At 40.0% G+C, this 19,644-nt stretch overlaps 1 long non-coding RNA gene across 1 annotated transcript; it reads right to left on the bottom strand.

Moving 5' to 3' along the window:
* Positions 1–3,713: 3,713 nt before the first annotated feature.
* LOC142664869 (uncharacterized) lies at positions 3,714–6,997 on the bottom strand. The gene is made up of 3 exons (XR_012851396.1): positions 6,891–6,997; positions 5,535–5,575; positions 3,714–3,981 (listed from the first exon to the last, which is right to left on the bottom strand). It is a non-coding gene; the product is annotated as an uncharacterized LOC142664869 (long non-coding RNA).
* Between the last annotated feature and the right edge of the window lie 12,647 nt (positions 6,998–19,644).

Raw genomic sequence — 19,644 nt, 5'->3', positions numbered from 1 at the left:
ACAAACATTTTACGTTCGACTTTTTGATAATAAATTAAATAATTTGTGTCACTGTATCACAAGGTTGGTTACTTGCCCTCCACCCCCTTTCGTGCCTGTTAGTTTTCTCAAGCCTAACATGAACAAAAAAAAAACTTTTCCAATAATCGCTTCTTGAAGAATAACAAAGGGTGTAAATACTTTTGAAAAGTTTCCATCAGACTCAAGGTGTATAACAAATTCAGGGTCTAGTAGCTAAAAAAAAGTTCAGGCAGGAGGGTGTTAATAGCAAGAGTAGTCAAGTAACAGTCCAGGATTGGTACACAGATAAGCGGCACCAGACTAGAGGCAGGAAGCTCAATAGTCCAGGAGGAAGTGCAAGTTCCAGGCTCATATAGGAGCCAAAAAGGTGAAACTAATGGGGGCAATCAAGGTAAGGACTCTCAAGAGGCAAGATAGAGAACATAGACAATAGATTCAGCATTGGATCTGTTCAGTAACATCTTGAATAGATCAATGAGAAGAGTTGCTGCAAGAGATTCTGGGTTCTAATCCTGCCAATCACTTTTCACGAAGGGATTACTTTGAAAGGAACGGTAGAAATTGATGGAAGAATTCTACTCAATTGAGTTGATAATTCCATGTAGACCCATAGCAGAGCTGACATTTTCACAACTCATTATGATATTATATCACCATAAAATGAACATTTCTCTCTTCGGAGGACCCATTACCTATTGAATTCAATGGGCACCTGTAATACTTAATTTGGTCTGTGGTGGCGCTGCAGGACCTTTAAGAGGCAAGATAGAGAACCTAGACAATAGATTCAGCATTGGGTCTGCTCAGTAACACATTGAATAGATCAATGAGAAGAGTTGCTGCCAGGGATGCAAGAGATTCTGGGTTCTAATACTGCCAATCACTTTTCACAAAGGGATTACTTTGAAAGGAACGGTAGAATATGATGCAAGAATTCTTCCTAAGTGAGTTGATGATTCCATGTAGACGCAGAGCTGACATTTTCACAACCCATTATGATTTTATATCACCATAAAATGGACATTTCTCTCTTTGGAGGACCCATTACCTATTGAATTCAATGGGCACCTGTAATACTTAATTTGGTCTGTGGTGGCGCTGCAGGAAAATTGAACACCTGCTGTCAGGTTCCAGCAATAAGACGCCCTGTGATCAACTTATCTTTAAGTATCTTCGCTCCATATATTGGGTAAGCGGGTAAATAAAAGGTCACACACTAACTTTACTCTTTTGGGTGCATTTATTGTTTTATTAACACCAGTAAATAACCTGGAGATACCACCAGAATTTTATTTTCAAATCTTTTTTTTTATTATTATTGTTAACATTATTGATTCAGAACAAAAATAATCATACATGAATAAAGAAAGACAAACAAACAAGGAAAAATCTATAACATCCTTTTCAACACCCAATAATAAAACAGAAACACTATATAATATGAGATGCCAACAGTATGTCCAAAACCAGTGACCTGGCCCAAACCCCTCTATACTAGCCAGTCAAAAAATGCAGTACAAAAAAAAAATACCCCTTTTCCAAAAATGTACTATTGAACGTCATGAGGGTAAGATGGGGGGGGGGGGGCGCAATGTTGGGCAGTCAAAAGAAGCCCAGCTCTCTCTTAATGGGCACTATATGCTGCTGGGACAATGCCATGTGACGAGCCCATGACAGGTTGAGCCTCCTCTTCTTGTTCCAGTCAATCTTTCCCTGCCACCTGCAGTCAGGAAACATAAAATAACTCCATTGTCACAAAGTCTAAACCTCCCTCGTCTCCAGTTGATGAGTGAAGATCTGAGCTCTGACCAGCTTTCCATGAAGAAGGCCCTGAAAGTGGTCACCTAAAGAATTTTTAGGCAGTACAAAGCATACACTTAATCTGACTTTTTTGTTAAATCTTTAGGATTAACATACGGCTATAGGTTTACCAGCAGTCCAATACAAAACCACAGGTGACTAGTTGTGATATCATAACGGCCTTTGTCAAGGGTCAAGGGGCAAGTTCTACAAATTCAGATTTTCTATAGCTGGAAATTTGCTATATTTAGAATCCAACTTTCTAATGCCATCCGATACATACTGTCGGTTGATGAGATATAATGCACTTTTCTTCTTTTTAATGTACTGTAATTAGAACAAATGTTATTTTTACACTTTCAGTTCCATTTCTGCTTTTGTGACGCTATGGTCAGAGGTGTTACATCCTGTAATGGGCTGAGTGGAAAAAGAAAGACTTCAAAAATTATTTGCAAAAATTCAAGACTATAAATCTGGTCCAAGGAGGCCCTTGATTATTTTACCAGCCCACTTATTTTTACTTTTATTTAGAGTTTTTAAACTTAACTGGAGCAATGGGTCTTCTAAAAGTGAACCATGACCTTAATGATCGCCGAGTACCCTCAAATACGCACAGTAGCTCTGTGCCCACATAGTCTGTTATGACTAGTGGAAGCTTACAGTACATTAATGTCATGTGGGAGACTCATAATGAACCGGTGGTTAAGGTGGTCACAAAGCAACGAGCAGAAACTCTCTAGCGCCCTTTTAATCTTCTCAAACGAAGGATGTAGACGGCATGAGGATGATGAGTGTGAGTGTGAGTGGTTCAGAACCATACAGTGAAACACCTACATCACTAGTTTGACCAAAACCCAACCTAGTGGTCATCTGTCTTATATTTTTCCTCCCGAGACTCCCACTCTGATGAAGGTATCTACTAAGTACCTCCATTGTTTATTGAATGAGGTGGGAGGTTTAGCAAGAAGATTATCACATAGTTGTTAACCATAGTCAGTGCAAAGTGATAACGCAGTTGGAAAATTGAGCGTATCTCCCCCCGTATCTACGAAAGAAAGTATTGGACTATGACTTACTCCTCGTGGCTGAAATTCTGTTGCGATCAGGGGGCACATAACATTGAATGTAATGCTGCCATTGGATGAAGTGCCTCACCTGAGAGCTCTCAAGTTGTGGCTCATTGACCACCATTGATTTACACAAAGGTAACCCCACCACAGATGTGGACTATGTCACTTCAATGGAGGTATCAGCCTTCAACAGAGACTCCGGCTTAAATGGTGGCTTGAACTTTTAGTATTAAGCTGTCAAAAGAGGTCTACCAGTAGAAGGAAATGTCGACTTGGTGAACTACTTACAGATCCACCAGTGGTAAGGTGAGTCAGAAATATTTGAGGCTCAAATGGGGTGGGCTTGGTGGGGTGCCAAGAAGAGGATATTGACTTTTGTTATGGGGCCGTTGGATTTGTATGTGTCCCTACATCTGGTCATATCTATCTATTACTTATTTTCAGAGAGATAGAAACATAGTTGGACACAAACAAGTTCCTCAGACAGAATATGTATAAATCAGGATCCAAGTGGCCCACTACAGGATCTTCCTGTGGACCCAGGCTGTGCCATAATGATAGGGCATATGGGGTCCAGCACCAGACAATCCCTTATGAAGCTGAAAGTAGAAGATCACTGAAGTCTATCACTCTCTACTGCATTTATGGTCTATGAAGGTTAATAATGGAGTCTACAATGCCAATAAAGCGCACATGAACATATTCTGTATAGTTGAAGGGTATGTCCACAGAATCATTTTCTCTGGTTGGCCCTGGTTACCATATACTATGACATGCTCATTTTTCCATTAAAAGATCACACACATATGCAAACACACATAGCCAAGTACAATGACAAGCAAGTTAGTGGTGTCCATCTTGGAGCTCATGGTTCCAAATATGGTTTTTCGAAGGCCACTGTGTACAATAATTGATTACTTGATAAAATTAGGATCTGATCCCTGGATAAGGATGCATCAAGGATTTGTCCTTCTTTGTGGGATATTTAGGACAAGATATTAAGATATTGATGGGGTCGATGATGCAGACTTGGCTATTTTCTTCGTTTGTTGAGATGGTACATGTTCAGCTGGGCGTAAGTAATTTCATCCTAAAAAATGCAAATTACTATTGTCATTCTCAATATAAATATCAACAAAGGTACAAAACTGTACATGGCCTAACATATCATCTCCTTCAGAAAAACCGAATCCCAACAGATTCTACACTGCAATAAGCCTGACGAAGGACCTTGGGTCCGAAACATTGCATTACTAAAGTTTGATTTTTGCTTTGCATTGAAACACAGGCAGGCTATCCTTAATTTTTTCTACTCCATCCAACTCATGATGTAGCGGAAGCCTCTAGATATCAATGTGCACCAAGCCAAGGCTCTATCAGCTACCCAATCAGATTTTTCAGTCAATACAACAAACACCATTACGTAAACTGGCAGGCCCCATTATAAGTCATTGGGGTTCACTGGTTGCTGTGGTATGTCGTGTTATGGATCTGGCTCTGCATTGCAAATGTGAACATAGCTTTAGGCCTTAACCCTATATTAAAATAATAGAAAGTAGAACAGGGGGAGGAAACCTCCAGCTCACCAGCCCTACGCCTGATAGTCCTGCTTCGCTCGGATCTCCGCAACAGTCCACGGTAAGCAATAGTAGGATAGAAAGAGTTGATCCAGCACTGCAGGAATGTGGTTTAAAAAGGAACGTATTCCCAATTTTATTAGTATCAAAAAAGCTTTCAAATTCGATAACAGGCAGACTTGGCATCAAGGCAGTAGTCGGTAGATATAGTGAGCCTACGCGTTTCAATCACGTCAAGTGCTCTTAGTCATGGCATTCATTCAGTCATGAATGCCATGACTAAGAGCACTTGACGTGCTTGAAACACGTAGGCTCACTATACCTACCGACTACTGCCTTGATGCCAAGTCTGCCTGTTATCGAATTCTAAAGCTTTTTTGATACGAATAAAATTGGGAATACGTTCCTTTTTAAACCAAATTCCTGCAGTGCTGGATCAACTCTTTCTATCCTACTATTAAAATAATAGCCTATATTTTCAGATCTACATATAGCATGAAGTCATTAAGCATTTGGCCCATATTTACATCTTGATGTAGGGCATTGTCTTGGACCATCTCACCATGATAGGTAAGGGAAACACAAGTCAACCTCATAGTTAGACATTTCAGTGACAAATCAATGCCTGCTGATTGACCGGTACCCTATTTCTGGCATCTTGTGTATATTGATATATACTTAATGCTGGTAGTACAAATGGATCCATCTACTAAATATATTGGAACATGGATAATAATAAAATTGCCGTATAGGTATCACTGTGAAAACCAACAAATAATCGAGAGTTGACAATAAAGGAGTTGTACAAGTTTATAAAAAAAAGTCTGCTTTTCTCTAGGAACAGCGACACTCTTGTCCATTGGATGTGTGTCGTATTGCATCTCAGTCTGAATGCCATTTTATATGTGTTATGGCAAGTAAATTATACCTTTATTTAAATTATGTAGCCAGACAAAACTTCCCCTGGCAATATCAGCTGATTGTTATGGTTGCAGGAGCCAGACCTGCACTGGCAAATATTCTTTTTAGAATTACATTTTGGCCACTTACTTAGTTGAAAACTTACCTGGTTCCTATTTTTGTTCCTGGAAATTTTGCTGATTTTTTCTGAAAAAAATAAAAATAAAAAATAAAAAAATCAATTGCTAAAGTCCATGGACTTGGACTACCACTAAAAGTACTCACACTGAAGAAAACATACAATCCCCTTTGGGACTGTTTAGAGACTTCTGTTACTAATGATACAACACATAATTCTAAGCAAAGGACCACTGATTTGAATGACAATTTGCTTAGAATTTGTTTCATATTTCAAATTACAGAAATCTTTGAGTAATGCCAAAGGGGTTAAGAAAGATAGGGCTCTAGCGATCCTAAGCCCCTTCGGACACTACTTCTTTAACTGGAAATCAAAACTAGGAGAAGAAAAAGAAGGAGAAGAAGGAGAAGAAGGAGAAGAAGAAGAAAAAGAAGAAGGAGGAAAAGGAGAAATAGAAGGAGAAGAAAAAATAGAAGGAGGAGGAGAAGAAGAGGAAAAAATGTGATACATCTTTGCATAATGCCAAGGGGATTAAGAAAGATAGGACTCTAGCGATCCTAAGGCCCTCTGACACTGCTCACCGTTTTCTTTAACTGGAAATCAAAACCAGAAGGAGGAGACGAAGAAGAAGGAGAAGAAGAAGAAAAAGAAGGAGAAAAAAGAGAAGAGACGAAGGAAAAGAAGGAGAAAAAGAAAGCGAAGAAGGAGAAGTAGAAGGAGGAGAAGAAAAAAGTGAAGAAAGAGAAGTAGAAGAAGAAGACAAAGGAAAAGAAGGAGAAAAAGGAGGAGACGAAGGAAAAGAAGGAGAAAATGAAGGAGAAGAAGAAGAAGGAGGAGTAGAAAAAGGTGAAGAAAGAGAAGAAGACAAAGAAGAAGAAGGAGAAAGAGAAGAAAAATAAATTAAGAAAAATCTCTTCCTTGTTGGCCGAAACATGATTGCGTATTACTGAGAATTATACAAATATTTATTGACGGTTTCTTATTGGACTGGCATTGTGAATTGATGCCAAATAGTGTGTAGCGAGATTTAAAGGGGAATTCCAGTAGATAACATTTATCACCTATAATGTTAGATCTGTGGGGGTCCAAATGCTGGAATGCCCACCAATCTCTAGAACAGGGAGCCCACGATCATGATGAGATTGTATTGAGTAGTGGTCAAGCATGCACGTTACCCCTTCATACAACTCTATGGAAGTTCCAGAAACAGCCAAGCACTCTAGCAATCGGTGCAGGTCCAAGTGTCCCCCCCCCCAATCTTACATTTATCCACTGTCCAGTAGATGGGGTATAAATGTTATCCACTGGTATACACCTTTAGGAACTGCAGCTTATACCAAAATGTTTTTGCAGTGAGGGTGCTCATGGGTAAATGTTGAGTACCTGTTCGCTTGTGGATCCATAGGAGATGAGCAGACAAAGTCAACAGCAGAAGAAGGCTCAAAGTCAGGACTGGTATCATGAGATGTTGACAATTGTAGACAAAATTATGCTGGAGTGGACCTAGAAGATGATCATCATAGAATATTTTTTAAAAACATCCTCGAACCTTCAGTTCAGTAGAACATCTAACAACAACCATAAAGTTGGTAATGACACACATATTAAAACATGTTTGGGTTAGCAGAGCCACTTGTTTCAAATTCTCATATTTATTGTAAAATATACTCCCTTGCAAATTAAAAAAAACCTCAATGATGTCATCAGACAGGCCATGCTTTGTATTTGAATACCAAAGGGCATTAGTGATTTCTGTAAATTTATAACTTATATGTCTATCGCTGGTCCAGAAATGTAATGCTATCCCATGGTAACCACAATGAAAAAAAAATAAAAGAAAAAAGTTAATACATATAAATAAAACAAAAATTAAAAAAACGACAGAAACTAGAAATGTACACAAATGTTTTGTTTCAATTTAACCATTACAAACCATAAAATAAATTCACCAACTACTTACTCATCAACTGTTGTTTTCTAACAAAACAAAATTGTTCAAATTTTGCTCAAATTTTATTTATTCTTTCCACAACCTTTTTCTACCATATTTTTTTTATACTATAAATGATATTCAAATTTTACAATCTCTAAAAATGTTATAAAACTAACAAACACAATTTTTTGGAGAGAACAAAGGGTTGTATAGCTATATAGATGGAATTATAAGGGCTAAAAATACACAATCGGTCTGGTGCTAAGGTCCAAAGCTATTGTGGCCGAAGACAAAAAATTATATACACATATTAAGAGGGATACATTTATGCTTCCTGCAGAAGCTATCACAGGGCCCCCACCTACCAATTACAATTTATACTAGTATTTTTTTATGTGGCAAAGGGGCCTCCGGCACTAGAGTCATTTTCTGTTTGGTGTACAATTTCCCTCAAAATATAAATAATTTGAAAATTGCTTAGGTGGCTCAAAACATTCCCATCTAAAACAAAAAATTTTCCCAAAAATCAAGGCATCTTACACTTCCAGAAATGTGTCTTTTTTCTATGGTGGTCCTTTGGAGTTTTATACATTTTTGTTTTGTGAAAGTAATATATTTTTAATATATTTTTATCAGTATTACATTATTTTGATAATTCTGATTACTTTTTTTTCTTACCTGGTATTTGCCAGTGGACAACTACAGGAGTAGAAGAACTAAACCGACCTTCACAGCTCACCCAATTTTCAGTATTTAATGCGTCATTAGAAAGTGAGAAGATATTTATGGACGTCCATGTTCCATCTGGTCTCTGAATGAAGGTCATCTTGCCCTTGTGAAACGTTCCAGACATGTTCCAGGTTATATGAACTGGACGATCAGCCCCATCTGCCACACAGGCCAGCATAAAACAGTTGTGAAGAAGAGGATGCTGGAGAACGCGTAGCTGGACAGAGTTTTTGGAGGCGGCTCTGTCTTCGAAATATAATTATTTTATTAAATTCATCACTTTTCCATATAAAGCTTCCCCATCTATTCATTTTATGATATTCCATTGTGGGTTCTACCAAGGACATACAAACCATGGAGGTATATCAATTCCACTGGTTCTATAATCCACATAATTAATTCAAGTTCAACTCCTAGTAGCCAAACAGCAAATTTTTGGTGCCGTTTGGCTAATAGGAGCGCCGATTGAATAATGCAAACTTATAGTTGAGTCTGGTGTTTTTATGAAAAGACCACTCCCCTCGCCTCTTCCCGCTTCCTCTCCCGATTCACAGTCATGTCATCTCAACAGGTGGTGAAGAAGGTGAGAAAAACAGCTCATCAGTTTGAACTTTCTCATCTCCCTCATGTGGTGTGGACTGTATCTTATTTATTTGGATTATACTACTTTGATTTTCCAAGCAGAGTCTGAGAAGTTATACAGAGTTCCTTGAAGAACAAGGGTTCAAGGCCCAAATCTCATGCACTACCGCTTGACATTGAGGCTAGTAAACTCTGTGTTTCACCTTTTCAGTTTCTTTGTGAAATCAAAGAAGCAATACAAGTGTTGTGGTACTTCGGAGATCCACTGCACACCAGAAAAGGAAGATAGGAAAGTATAAACTGAATTCCCCCCCCCCTTTGTAATTACCTGTTGAGACTCTTTAAGACATTTGAAGGATGTCTTCTATACCATAGAGGCAGCTCCTTCAGGTACCAAAAAACAGTGGTCTAGAGGCAATTGACCTCCATCTCCTTTATCATGGATGGTGTAAACCTAAACAGAGCTCAACAATGATAGTACTATACACTGTATATAGAATAAACAGTAAATGATTATTTAACGGGATCTAGACCCATATAAAAACATTCATTGTTAACTTTACATATGGATTGGACTGCACCCATACCCACAATTCCATTGGAGCAATAAGCTCTGCCCTCTCTCTACTGACCACGCCTTTTTATGTACAATTTGAACTCTATTGTACTTATGTACAGTTTTTTTTAAAGAACTGTATTGTCAGAATGAACTATTGTTTAAATCAAGTATTTATGTAAAAGATTAGAGATGAGCGAACCGGGACAACCGAACCCGGTTTCGGTCCGAACATCAGGAAAAGTTTTGTTCGCAGCGAATCCGAACTTCACCGGGTTCAGCCGAACCCATTTTGACTGAACCCGGTCAAAAATATTATACAAATCGGCAGCCACTTGTCTCTATCAATCACTGATAGAGAAAAGAGGCTGCTGATTAAAAATAAAATAAAAAGCATTTCATAAGTACCCGGTCGTTGTCTTGGTGACGAGTCCCTCTTCTTCCTCCAGTCCGACCTTCTTTTCTGACGCGGAAGCCTGTGATTGGCTGCAGAGGCCTCTGCAGCCTGTGATTGGCTGCAGAGCCGCGGCAGCCTGTGATTGGCTGCAGCGGTCACATGGGCTGTATCGTCATCCAGGAATGTCGGGCCAGATGTCGAGAGGGACGCGTCACCAAGGCAACGGCCAGGAGACCGGACTGGAGGAAGCAGAAAGTTCTCGGTATGAACGTCTTTTTTTTTTACAGGTTACTCTATTTTCTGATCGGAATTAACTGACCAGGGTGTTGAAACAGTTACTGCCGATCAGTTAACTCTTTCAGCACCCTGGACAGTGACTATTTACTGACGTCGCCTAGCAACGCTGCCGTAATGACGGGTGCACACATGTAGCCACCTGTCATTACTGGGCCTCATGCACACGACCGTAAAAACTCCCGTTATTACGGGTCGTAATTACGACCCATAATAACGGGCTCATAGACTTCTATTGGCCACGGGTACCTTCCCGTTTTCATACGGGAAGGTGCCCGTGCCGTTGAAAAAGATAGAACATGTCCTATTTCAGGCCGTAATAACGGCACGGGCAGCTCATAGAAGTCTATGGATCTCCCGTAATGACGGGTGGCTACATGTGTGCACCCGTCATTACGGCAGCGTTGCTAGGCGACATCAGTAAATAGTCACTGTCCAGGGTGCTGAAAGAGTTAACTGATCGGCAGTAACTCTTTCAGCACCCTGGACAGTGAATTCCGATCAGAATATACAGCAACCAGTAAAAAAAAAAAAAAAAAGAGCCGTTCATTCTTACCGAGAACTTCCTGCTTCCTCCAGTCCGGTCTCCCGGCCGTTGCCTTGGTGACGCGTCTCTCTCGACATCTGGCCCGACATCCCTTGATGACGTTTCAGCCCATGTGACCGCTGCAGCCAATCACAGGTCAATCACAGGCTGCAGCGGTCACATGGACTGCCGCGTCATCCAGGGAGGTTGGGCTGGATGTGAAGAGAGGGACGCATCACCAAGACAACGGCCGGGTAAGTATGAATTTCTTTAACTTTTTTTACAGAAAGGGCTGTCCCTTCTCTCTATCCTGCACTGATAGAGAGAAGGTCTGCCGATTAGTGCAGTGCTATTTTGCTGCTAAAAACGCGCCCGTAAATACGGGTGGAATACGGGTGACACCGGATCCATATTCACGGGCACGGGTCCGTAAATACTGGTGCAAAACGGGTCGAATACGTGTGACACCGGACCACGTAATGGTAAGAGCAGAGTTCATAGCAGCACAGAGTATTTCAGGAGATGAGCGTGCGGATCTTGTGCGGGGTGGTGACTTGAAGACAGGAGTGGAGGAGAGGTAACAGACTGAAAGCTACGTAATGGTAAGAGCAGAATTCACAGCAGCACAGAATCTGCACGCTCCTCTCCTGAAATACTCTGTGCTGCTGTGAACTCTGCTCTTACCATTACGTGGTGACTTGCCAATCATGTGAAGGTGTTATTAAGGACAGGATTGGAGGAGAGATAACAGACTGAGAGCTACGTAATGGTAAGAGCAGAGTTCACAGCAGCACTGAATCTGCACGCTCATCTCCTGAAATACTCTGTGCTGCCTTAAACTCTGTTGACAGGTCAGGATCCTGTTTCTTTTAAATGCTGCACTGTAGCGCAGCCTTAGATAGTGGATCGAGCGGGTTCCCCAGCAGCATTTAAAAGAAACAGGATCCTGACCTGTCCACAGAGTTTAAGGCAGCACAGAGTATTTCAGGAGAGGAGCGTGTGATTGGCTGCAGAGGTTGGCGTCTTGGGATGAAGCATCATCCCTGGAGGCCGGCCTTCTGATGTCATCCTGACGTGCGTGACCGCCACTACAGCCTGTGATTGGCTGCAGCGGCGACATGGATGAAACGTCATCGCTGGAGGCTGGACAGGAGGAATGTAAGTATGAACGTTTTTTTTTTTTTATTACTACATTAAAATTGTATTTTCCGCGCGCCGAGCATGTACTGTCAAGGTTGCTGAAACAGTTAGTGCAGCCCTTTAACTCTTTCAGCACCCTGGACAGTACCATGCTCGGCGCACGGAAATTACAGGTTCGGTCAGAACTAGTTCGGTCCGAATCAAACTTTTTAGTGAAATTCGGCGAACTAGCCGAACCGAACTTTTCATAAGTTCGCTCATCTCTATAAAAGATGGAAAAAAAAAATTTTTTCTAATTTTCCATGTCACTATATTTAAAAAAAATCCTGACTTCGTATAGAATCACAATGACAATAGGTCATAGTCACAGTGCACCTAATCCAACTTCCTGCACAGTGACCACTGAACAGGTCACAGAGCATGCCCACAACATCTCCCTAAAAATCAATCATCTCCAGACACAGTTTCTATATCTAAATGGCTGCTGTGATATGATTGCATATGATGTGACTTACCTTTGACAATCAGGGAGGTTCCATTTGCAATGATATTAAACGTATGATAATAGTATGAACAGAAGTAAACCCCAGAATCACTGGTCTGTGTATTATGTATCTGTAGTGTAGCCACATAACGGCTGTTATTACAGACATATTTATTCATGTCATCATACGAAGCACAGGATTTAACTAGTGAAATGTTTCCTCCGGTTGTCCAACTTCTCCGGTACCAGGAGATCTGAGTTCCAACTTCTAATTGTTCATTGGACACACAAGAAAGTTCTGCCGTGGTCCTTACATCAACAAATATGACATCCGCAGGCTGATACAGAACCATCGGAACAGCAATCACTACAAAAAATATTCAATGTCAATCTAAAGTACTGCAAATGACATTATTTTATGCTACACCAACTGAGACGGCTTCATAATGTAGCACATATTGGAAACCACAATTCTTATAATAAACCACCAGCCGTTTAGGGCCTCCCTATTGGGGACATAATCTGGAAGGCAGATCGTATGGACTGTTTAGTGATCAGATGGGTTAAGATACATCGGTATCATCAGAAGTCATCTCATGGACTTAATAGGGGGATGGACAACATGATCAGGGATACACAATTGTAGAAATAAGGTGGAAAAAAAGGCAAAAAAATCACATATGTGACGGTTGACTAAAAAAATTATAAAAAAAACATTATTGTGATTTACTCATTGGTGAAGACATGGAATCAGGGTTTTCATGTCCTTTTTATTTTTTGTTATTGGGACAATTTCATGTAAAGCCGACAATTTACACACAGATATTAAAACAAAAACATTCATCAATATAGATCATATACTAATAGTAATGATTACAATTACAAAAACTTGTACAATTATTCCTAACTTTGAACAAAAGTCCCTTATTTTTACAGACTGTCCGTGAATTGCAGACCACTGTGTGTGGGGTATTTAAAGCGGGTGTCTCTTTTTTTGCATAATTGTTAAAAGGGTTTCCAAAAAATAATATGATTACAGGGTATACCGCTGTTGGGATCCTTCCCTACGATCAGTTGTAATCTGTGGGAGTACGGGGCAGCAAGTGTTGAATTCCCCTGCATTTTATCAGTATGTTTCAGGTCTGATCAGTGCTAATGATCTCAGTGGTTTAATTGTCTTAATTCAATTTTACAATGTGAGGACCCTACAAACAACCCTCCCCCATATCTCAGCTTTCGGGCCCCTGTGAATGTGACATGAGGGAAAAGGACTATTGGGGTTTACAGCATTCACAATTAAATTTTCAGATTTTGAAGATTTAAACTTTACAGGTTAATGTAGGAAATTAATGTTTTACTCTCTCAAGTATTTTTGTAATATTTTTCTATTGTTTTTGTAATTTTCATTCACCATTAGTGTCTCTGTGAGGTCTTGAATTCATGACTTCACTATTATATAAAAGAAATATCACTATCTGCCAAAATTAAGGGCTGTAATAATATGGTATTAAAAAAAAAATCCAAAAACAAATCAAGTTTTTGAAAATAAAAATAATTTTTGGTGAACCTACAGTACAGTGATACATTAGGAAATATAATAAGTAAAAATTCTCTATTATAATATCTGAACCATCCTATCTATATGCAGGAGTGTTCTGACATGGTCTATGCCTATATATATATATATGTACACACACAAAATTCGGATCATATATTCTATATATACAGACATGAGGCCATAAAGAGTATTCTGCCAATAAATTTTCCCCATAACGGCCCTGTCGTGTTGATGTTTTTAGCAATGACCCAAAGTATTAATGTAAGATTAGGTTTCCTTTTTGATGTTTTCATGGTACTACAATAACACTACATAAGACTACTAAAGATACTAAACAAACTATAATAATTATAATTAAAAAAATTATAATAAAACACAAAAACCAAAAACAAAATTCACTCTTTAATCTTAAAAATACTCGAGCTCAGTCGAAATAACTTGAAATGAATCATCAATGCACATTTGTAGCTAAAAAAAATTATCTAGAATGAAATTCCACCTTAAAAAAAAATTAAAAAAGTTAAAAAAAGAAATAAATTTGCAAAACGAAATAACAATACTTAAATCTTTTTCTGGTGACAAATTGTAAGTAAGCTGAGGATAGTAATGTGTTAATGGTGTCGTGGCTGGAAAGTTCTTACCTTTAGAAAACAGGAGCAAGAGAATAATAATCATGTCTGTTCCCCAGAAGAATTTTTTGAAAACCCACTGTATTTGACGCTTTAGTCTATTTTTATAACTGCTATCACGGAAATGACCATACAGAGTTACCTTCTCCTCCCCGTTCAGTGGTGATGGCTCAGCCTAAATGCTCTGGGTTTTTATTTCTATAGTATTAATGAAAAAATATGTAGGATCAACGTATGTATTTTATGTTCTATTTTATTGAAAAAAATAAAATTTATATAAAAATGTTTTTGTTTTTTTACACTACTGCTAAGGTCTAAATGCCTTCCATTGTTTTTTTTGTTTTTTTTTTTGGAGAGGGGCCAAGGTGGTCGACAAATTCTTTAGTATACGCTCACATGAACATGGCCATATTTTCTGTCGGATTCGTAGGCATGCTTCACCAAACATAGGGCACCCAGTAGAGCATCATTCAGATCTGATTAATTCTGTTTAGCAGCTCACAACCAGATGTGGACAATGGACATAGACAGCAAAAGGCACAGGCACTCAGAAGATTTGGAATATGTTGGTTGTTATACATGATGGCCCAAATTTACTTAACATTTTATACCAGTTATTGCCCAGAGTCGTAAATGGTGACTTGACAAATTTGCTGTAAAATTGTACTTTTCTCGTCACAGTGCGCATGGTCTCCAAGAAGACAAAGTTTAAACCACAGTTATTAAAAAAAACTAAGTAAGAGTTGTGCCAATATTGTCATTATTATTTTCTTGTAGGGAGGAGATCTGGACCGGCGGCTGGAGATGAGGACAAGAACTGGGAGATCGATCATAATCGTATGTAACGGGGTAATTACATGTAAATTGTGGCCTTGTGGGCGGAGAAAAAATCTCAAAGACGGAGGACGTCAATAGTGATTCTAAAAAGTAGATTGTGACCAAAATGTCTCCAGTCCACAGTCCTGATCGCGGCCTCCTGGGGACGGCCCATTGTTTTCTGCCGCATAAAGGGCGTGTTATAATTCAGCTGGCGACTCCTGTGACATTTCTTTCTCTTTCTCCGGCAGAGATGACCATAGTCGTGGTGGGATCTCCAGAGTCCGATCAGTGGAGGAGCGGCCCGCATGATACCGGGACATCGTGGAGAACATCTGGGATTGGACGACGTCATAGCGGTCAATGTTGTGTATTTAGTTAGTTGCATGTACAGCTCTGATCCTGGGTTCTCGGACTGATCGCCTTTTCTCTGGGTCAATAAGTAATTATTCTCTAGTGCACAAATTGGCCAAAAACTGTGCGGGTTTGTTTTAGCTTCTTCTGGATCAGCAGCTTAGATAGGAATTTATTTATTGTAATAAAGAGCTTCGTCTGCTCCTCATTTTCACATGTTATCCTGCAGTCATATATTAATATACAGGGTGGGCCATTTATATGGATACACCTAAATATTATGGGAATGGTTCGTGATATTAACTTCCTGTTTGTGGCACATTAGTATATGGGAGGGGGGAAACTTTTCAAGCTGGGTGTTGACCATGGCGGCCATTTTGAAGTCGGCCATTTTGTATCCAACTTTAGTTTTTTCAATGGGAAGAGGGTCATGTGACACATCAAACTTATCGAGAATTTCACAAGAAAAACAATGGTGTGCTTGGTTTTAACGTTACTTTATTCTTTCATGAGTTATTTACAAGTTTCTGACCACTTATAAAATGTGTTCAAAGTGCTGCCCATTGTGTTGGATTGTCAATGCAACCCTCTTCTCCCACTCTTCACACACTGATAGCAACACCGCAGAAGAAATGCCTCCCGATCTGACCCCCTTAGACTTTTATCTTTGGGGTCATGTAAGGCAATTGTCTATGCTGTGAAGATACGAGATGTGCAGCAACTGAAACTACGGATACTGGAAGCCTGTACTAGCATTTCTTCTGCGGTGTTGCTATCAGTGTGTGAAGAGTGGGAGAAGAGGGTTGCATTGACAATCCAACACAATGGGCAGCACTTTGAACACATTTTATAAGTGGTCAGAAACTTGTAAATAACTCATAAAAGAATAATGTAACGTTAAAACCAAGCACACCATTGTTTTTCTTGTGAAATTCTCGATAAGTTTGATGTGTCACATGACCCTCTTCCCATTGAAAAAACTAAAGTTGGATACAAAATGGCCGACTTCAAAATGGCCGCCATTGTCAACACCCAGCTTGAAAAGTTTCCCCCCTCCCATATACTAATGTGCCACAAACAGGAAGTTAATATCACCAACCATTCCCATTTTATTTAGGTGTATCCATATAAATGGCCCACACTGTATATTATGGGGGTTATTATGGGTATTTTACTTCTGATTATCTAATATGGCTATACCCATGATGCATTGCATAATATACACATACAGAGAGACAAGAAAGGTAGAAAATACATAAAAAATAAAAACAGAAAAATTCTTCTGTGTGATTTCTAGATCAGATATTTCCCCTCCTCCTGCTCCTGCTCCTCACAATCCTGTATCAGGCTGCTTTGTATGCAATATTAGACCCAAAATGTTAAGCTCCACCCCTTCACTAAACCACACCCCTCAGTCAAAAAATAGAAGAGATCAGGAGGAACTTGAAGAGGAGTATCCCAGCGATCAGAAGTAATCTATGGAGGAGCCCAGCAGCAAATGTATGATTTCACTGTAGTGCCACCGCAGGGGAAATGAAGAATTACGCAGATGAAATCCATGGGCTGTATGTGTAATTCATAGTTGTCTCGATCCTCCAAATTATGGAAATTTATGTAATTTTCTTCAATACATTCTTCCATTTCTTCCTAATTTTTATAGTCACGCATGATCTGAACTGCATTATGATATTTGTCACTAATAAATTTCCTGGTCATTAAAGGGCCAGACCCTACAATTTATCTGCCCCAAATGGGAATTATATTCCTTATAGAAAATCATTCCTTCTTTTGCAGATGTCATTAGTGCTTTGTTACATGTGTATTTCCTCATAAACCTACCGTTACATCAGGATCGACCAGTGAAAAATCTAAAGTAATTCCTAAATTTGTCACCACTGATAGGACACGCTATATAAATGGGAACTGACTGTTTTAGTCACATATTTAACAAATACTTCTTAAAGGGGTTGTCCATGATTAAAAGACAAGGTCTATTTTTTGTCATAAATAGTGTCTCTTTAGTCCATGGTCTATGTCTTGTATTGCAGCTTATCCCCACCAAGTGAATGGAGATGAGCTGCAATACCAGACATGTCCTATGGACAAGCGAGGTGCTGTGTCTAGAAAAGAAGCGAAATTGTTTTTTCATAATCCTGGACAACCCCTTTAACAACCCGTTTAACAATGCACTTGTGCCGTTGGCAACCATTACTTATATTCACATCTTTAAAGGGGTTGTATGATATTAAAAAACATGGCTGCTTTTTTTTTCCAATTACAGCGCCACGCTTGTGTATGGGTTGTGCATGGTATTGCAGCTCAACTGATTCAAGCTGCAATACCAAACAAAGCCTATGGAGAAGATTGTTGCTGACACTGGAAGAAAGCAGCCATGTTTTTTAATCTCATACAACCTTTTAAAGAGGCTCTGTCACCAGATTTTGCAGCCCCTATCTGCTATTGCAGCAGATCGGCGCTGCAATGTAGATTACAGTAACGTTTTTATTTTTAAAAAACGAGCATTTTTGGCCAAGTTATGACCATTTTCGTATTTATGCAAATGAGGCTCGCAAAAGTACAACTGGGCGTGTTGAAAAGTAAAAGTACAACTGGGCGTGTATTATGTGCGTACATCGGGGGGTGTTTACTACTTTTACTAGCTGGGCGTTGTGTATAGAAGTGTCATCCACTTCTCTTCACAACGCCCAGCTTCTGGCAGTGCAGATCTGTGACGTCACTCACAGGTCCTGCATCGTGTCGGCACCAGAGGCTACAGTTGATTCTGCAGCAGCATCAGCGTTTGCAGGTAAGTAGCTACATCGACTTACCTGCTAACGCCGAGGCTGCTGCAGAATCAACTGAAGACTCTGGTGCCGGTGTCCTCGCTCGTCTGACACGATGCAGGACCTGTGAGTGACGTCACAGCGTGATCTCTCGAGAACACGGCTGTGTCTGCACTGCCAGAAGCTGGGCGTTGTGAAGAGAAGTGGATGACACTTCTATACACAACGCCCAGCTAGTAAAAGTAGTAAACACCCCCCGATGTACGCACATAATACACGCCCAGTTGTACTTTTACTTTTCAACACGCCCAGTTGTACTTTTGCAAGCCTCATTTGCATAAATACGAAAATGGTCATAACTTGGCCAAAAATGCTCGTTTTTTAAAAATAAAAACGTTACTGTAATCTACATTGCAGCGCCGTTTTGTTGCAATAGCAGATAGGGGTTGCAAAATCTGGTGACAGAGCCTCTTTAAATTTGATGGTCCAATTCCAAGCATTCTAGTGTACAAATTTTCTTATGTTTCCTCCACTAGATGGCGATGATGCTCTGCAGTGAAACACAATATACTGAATGGAATCGGCTCTGCCCAGCGCAGAAGAAAGAAATAGGACATTTGTGACATTTACAGATTCCTTTCTCTTCAGTTTGATCCCAGACTTCTCTCAGGTCTCATGCGCACGACTGTGTTCGGGCAATGATATACAGTCCGTATGTTGGCCGCAATACCCGGACCGAACACAGTTCAGGGAGCCGGGCTCCTAGCATAATAGTTATGTACTGAGCCCCCTGAACAGTGTCCGGGAAATGTGGCCGGAATGCGGTCCGTGTGAATAAGGCCTTAGTAATTACTATTTGTTGCGCTTGTAATGAGATGGATTGATTGACTGCTGCCTTGCCACGCCGTGTCTATTCCCCATGAAGGGGTATATATCTATTGCGACAGACCATGTGGACAGGTTGTGGATGGGGGTCTATATTTCCCCAAGATTTCTGTCTTCTGCTATCCGAAAACAACCAGGAAAAATTCAGCAGAAAATGTGATTCTCCCTCTGCAATAGGTTTTATCTAAAACCTGGAAAAGGGCCTGGTTGTTGGAGTGGGGAGAGATGGGTGGGTCCCCGCTCCATCCACACAGTCCTGGTCTTGGGCTGTCTAGGTATTAATCAGGGATCACGTGTGATAGCCCTTTAAAAAGGCTGCAGTTCAGTCACACTCTCTCTCAGCCTTGGGAGAGGAGCTTGTGAGAGCAAAACAGACTGCATTCATAACAGGTTGTATGTCTGCATGGTTTATGGTGCCAGGCATTAGGCCTGCACTGTGTTAGTTAGGATACCTGACTGTATAGTTAGTGC

Source organism: Rhinoderma darwinii, chromosome 12 (assembly GCF_050947455.1).
Source record: "Rhinoderma darwinii isolate aRhiDar2 chromosome 12, aRhiDar2.hap1, whole genome shotgun sequence".
NCBI classification, from domain to species: Eukaryota; Metazoa; Chordata; class Amphibia; order Anura; family Rhinodermatidae; genus Rhinoderma; species Rhinoderma darwinii.
Note: the sequence above shows the minus strand (reverse complement) of the source record. Positions and strands in the feature narration are given on the sequence as shown.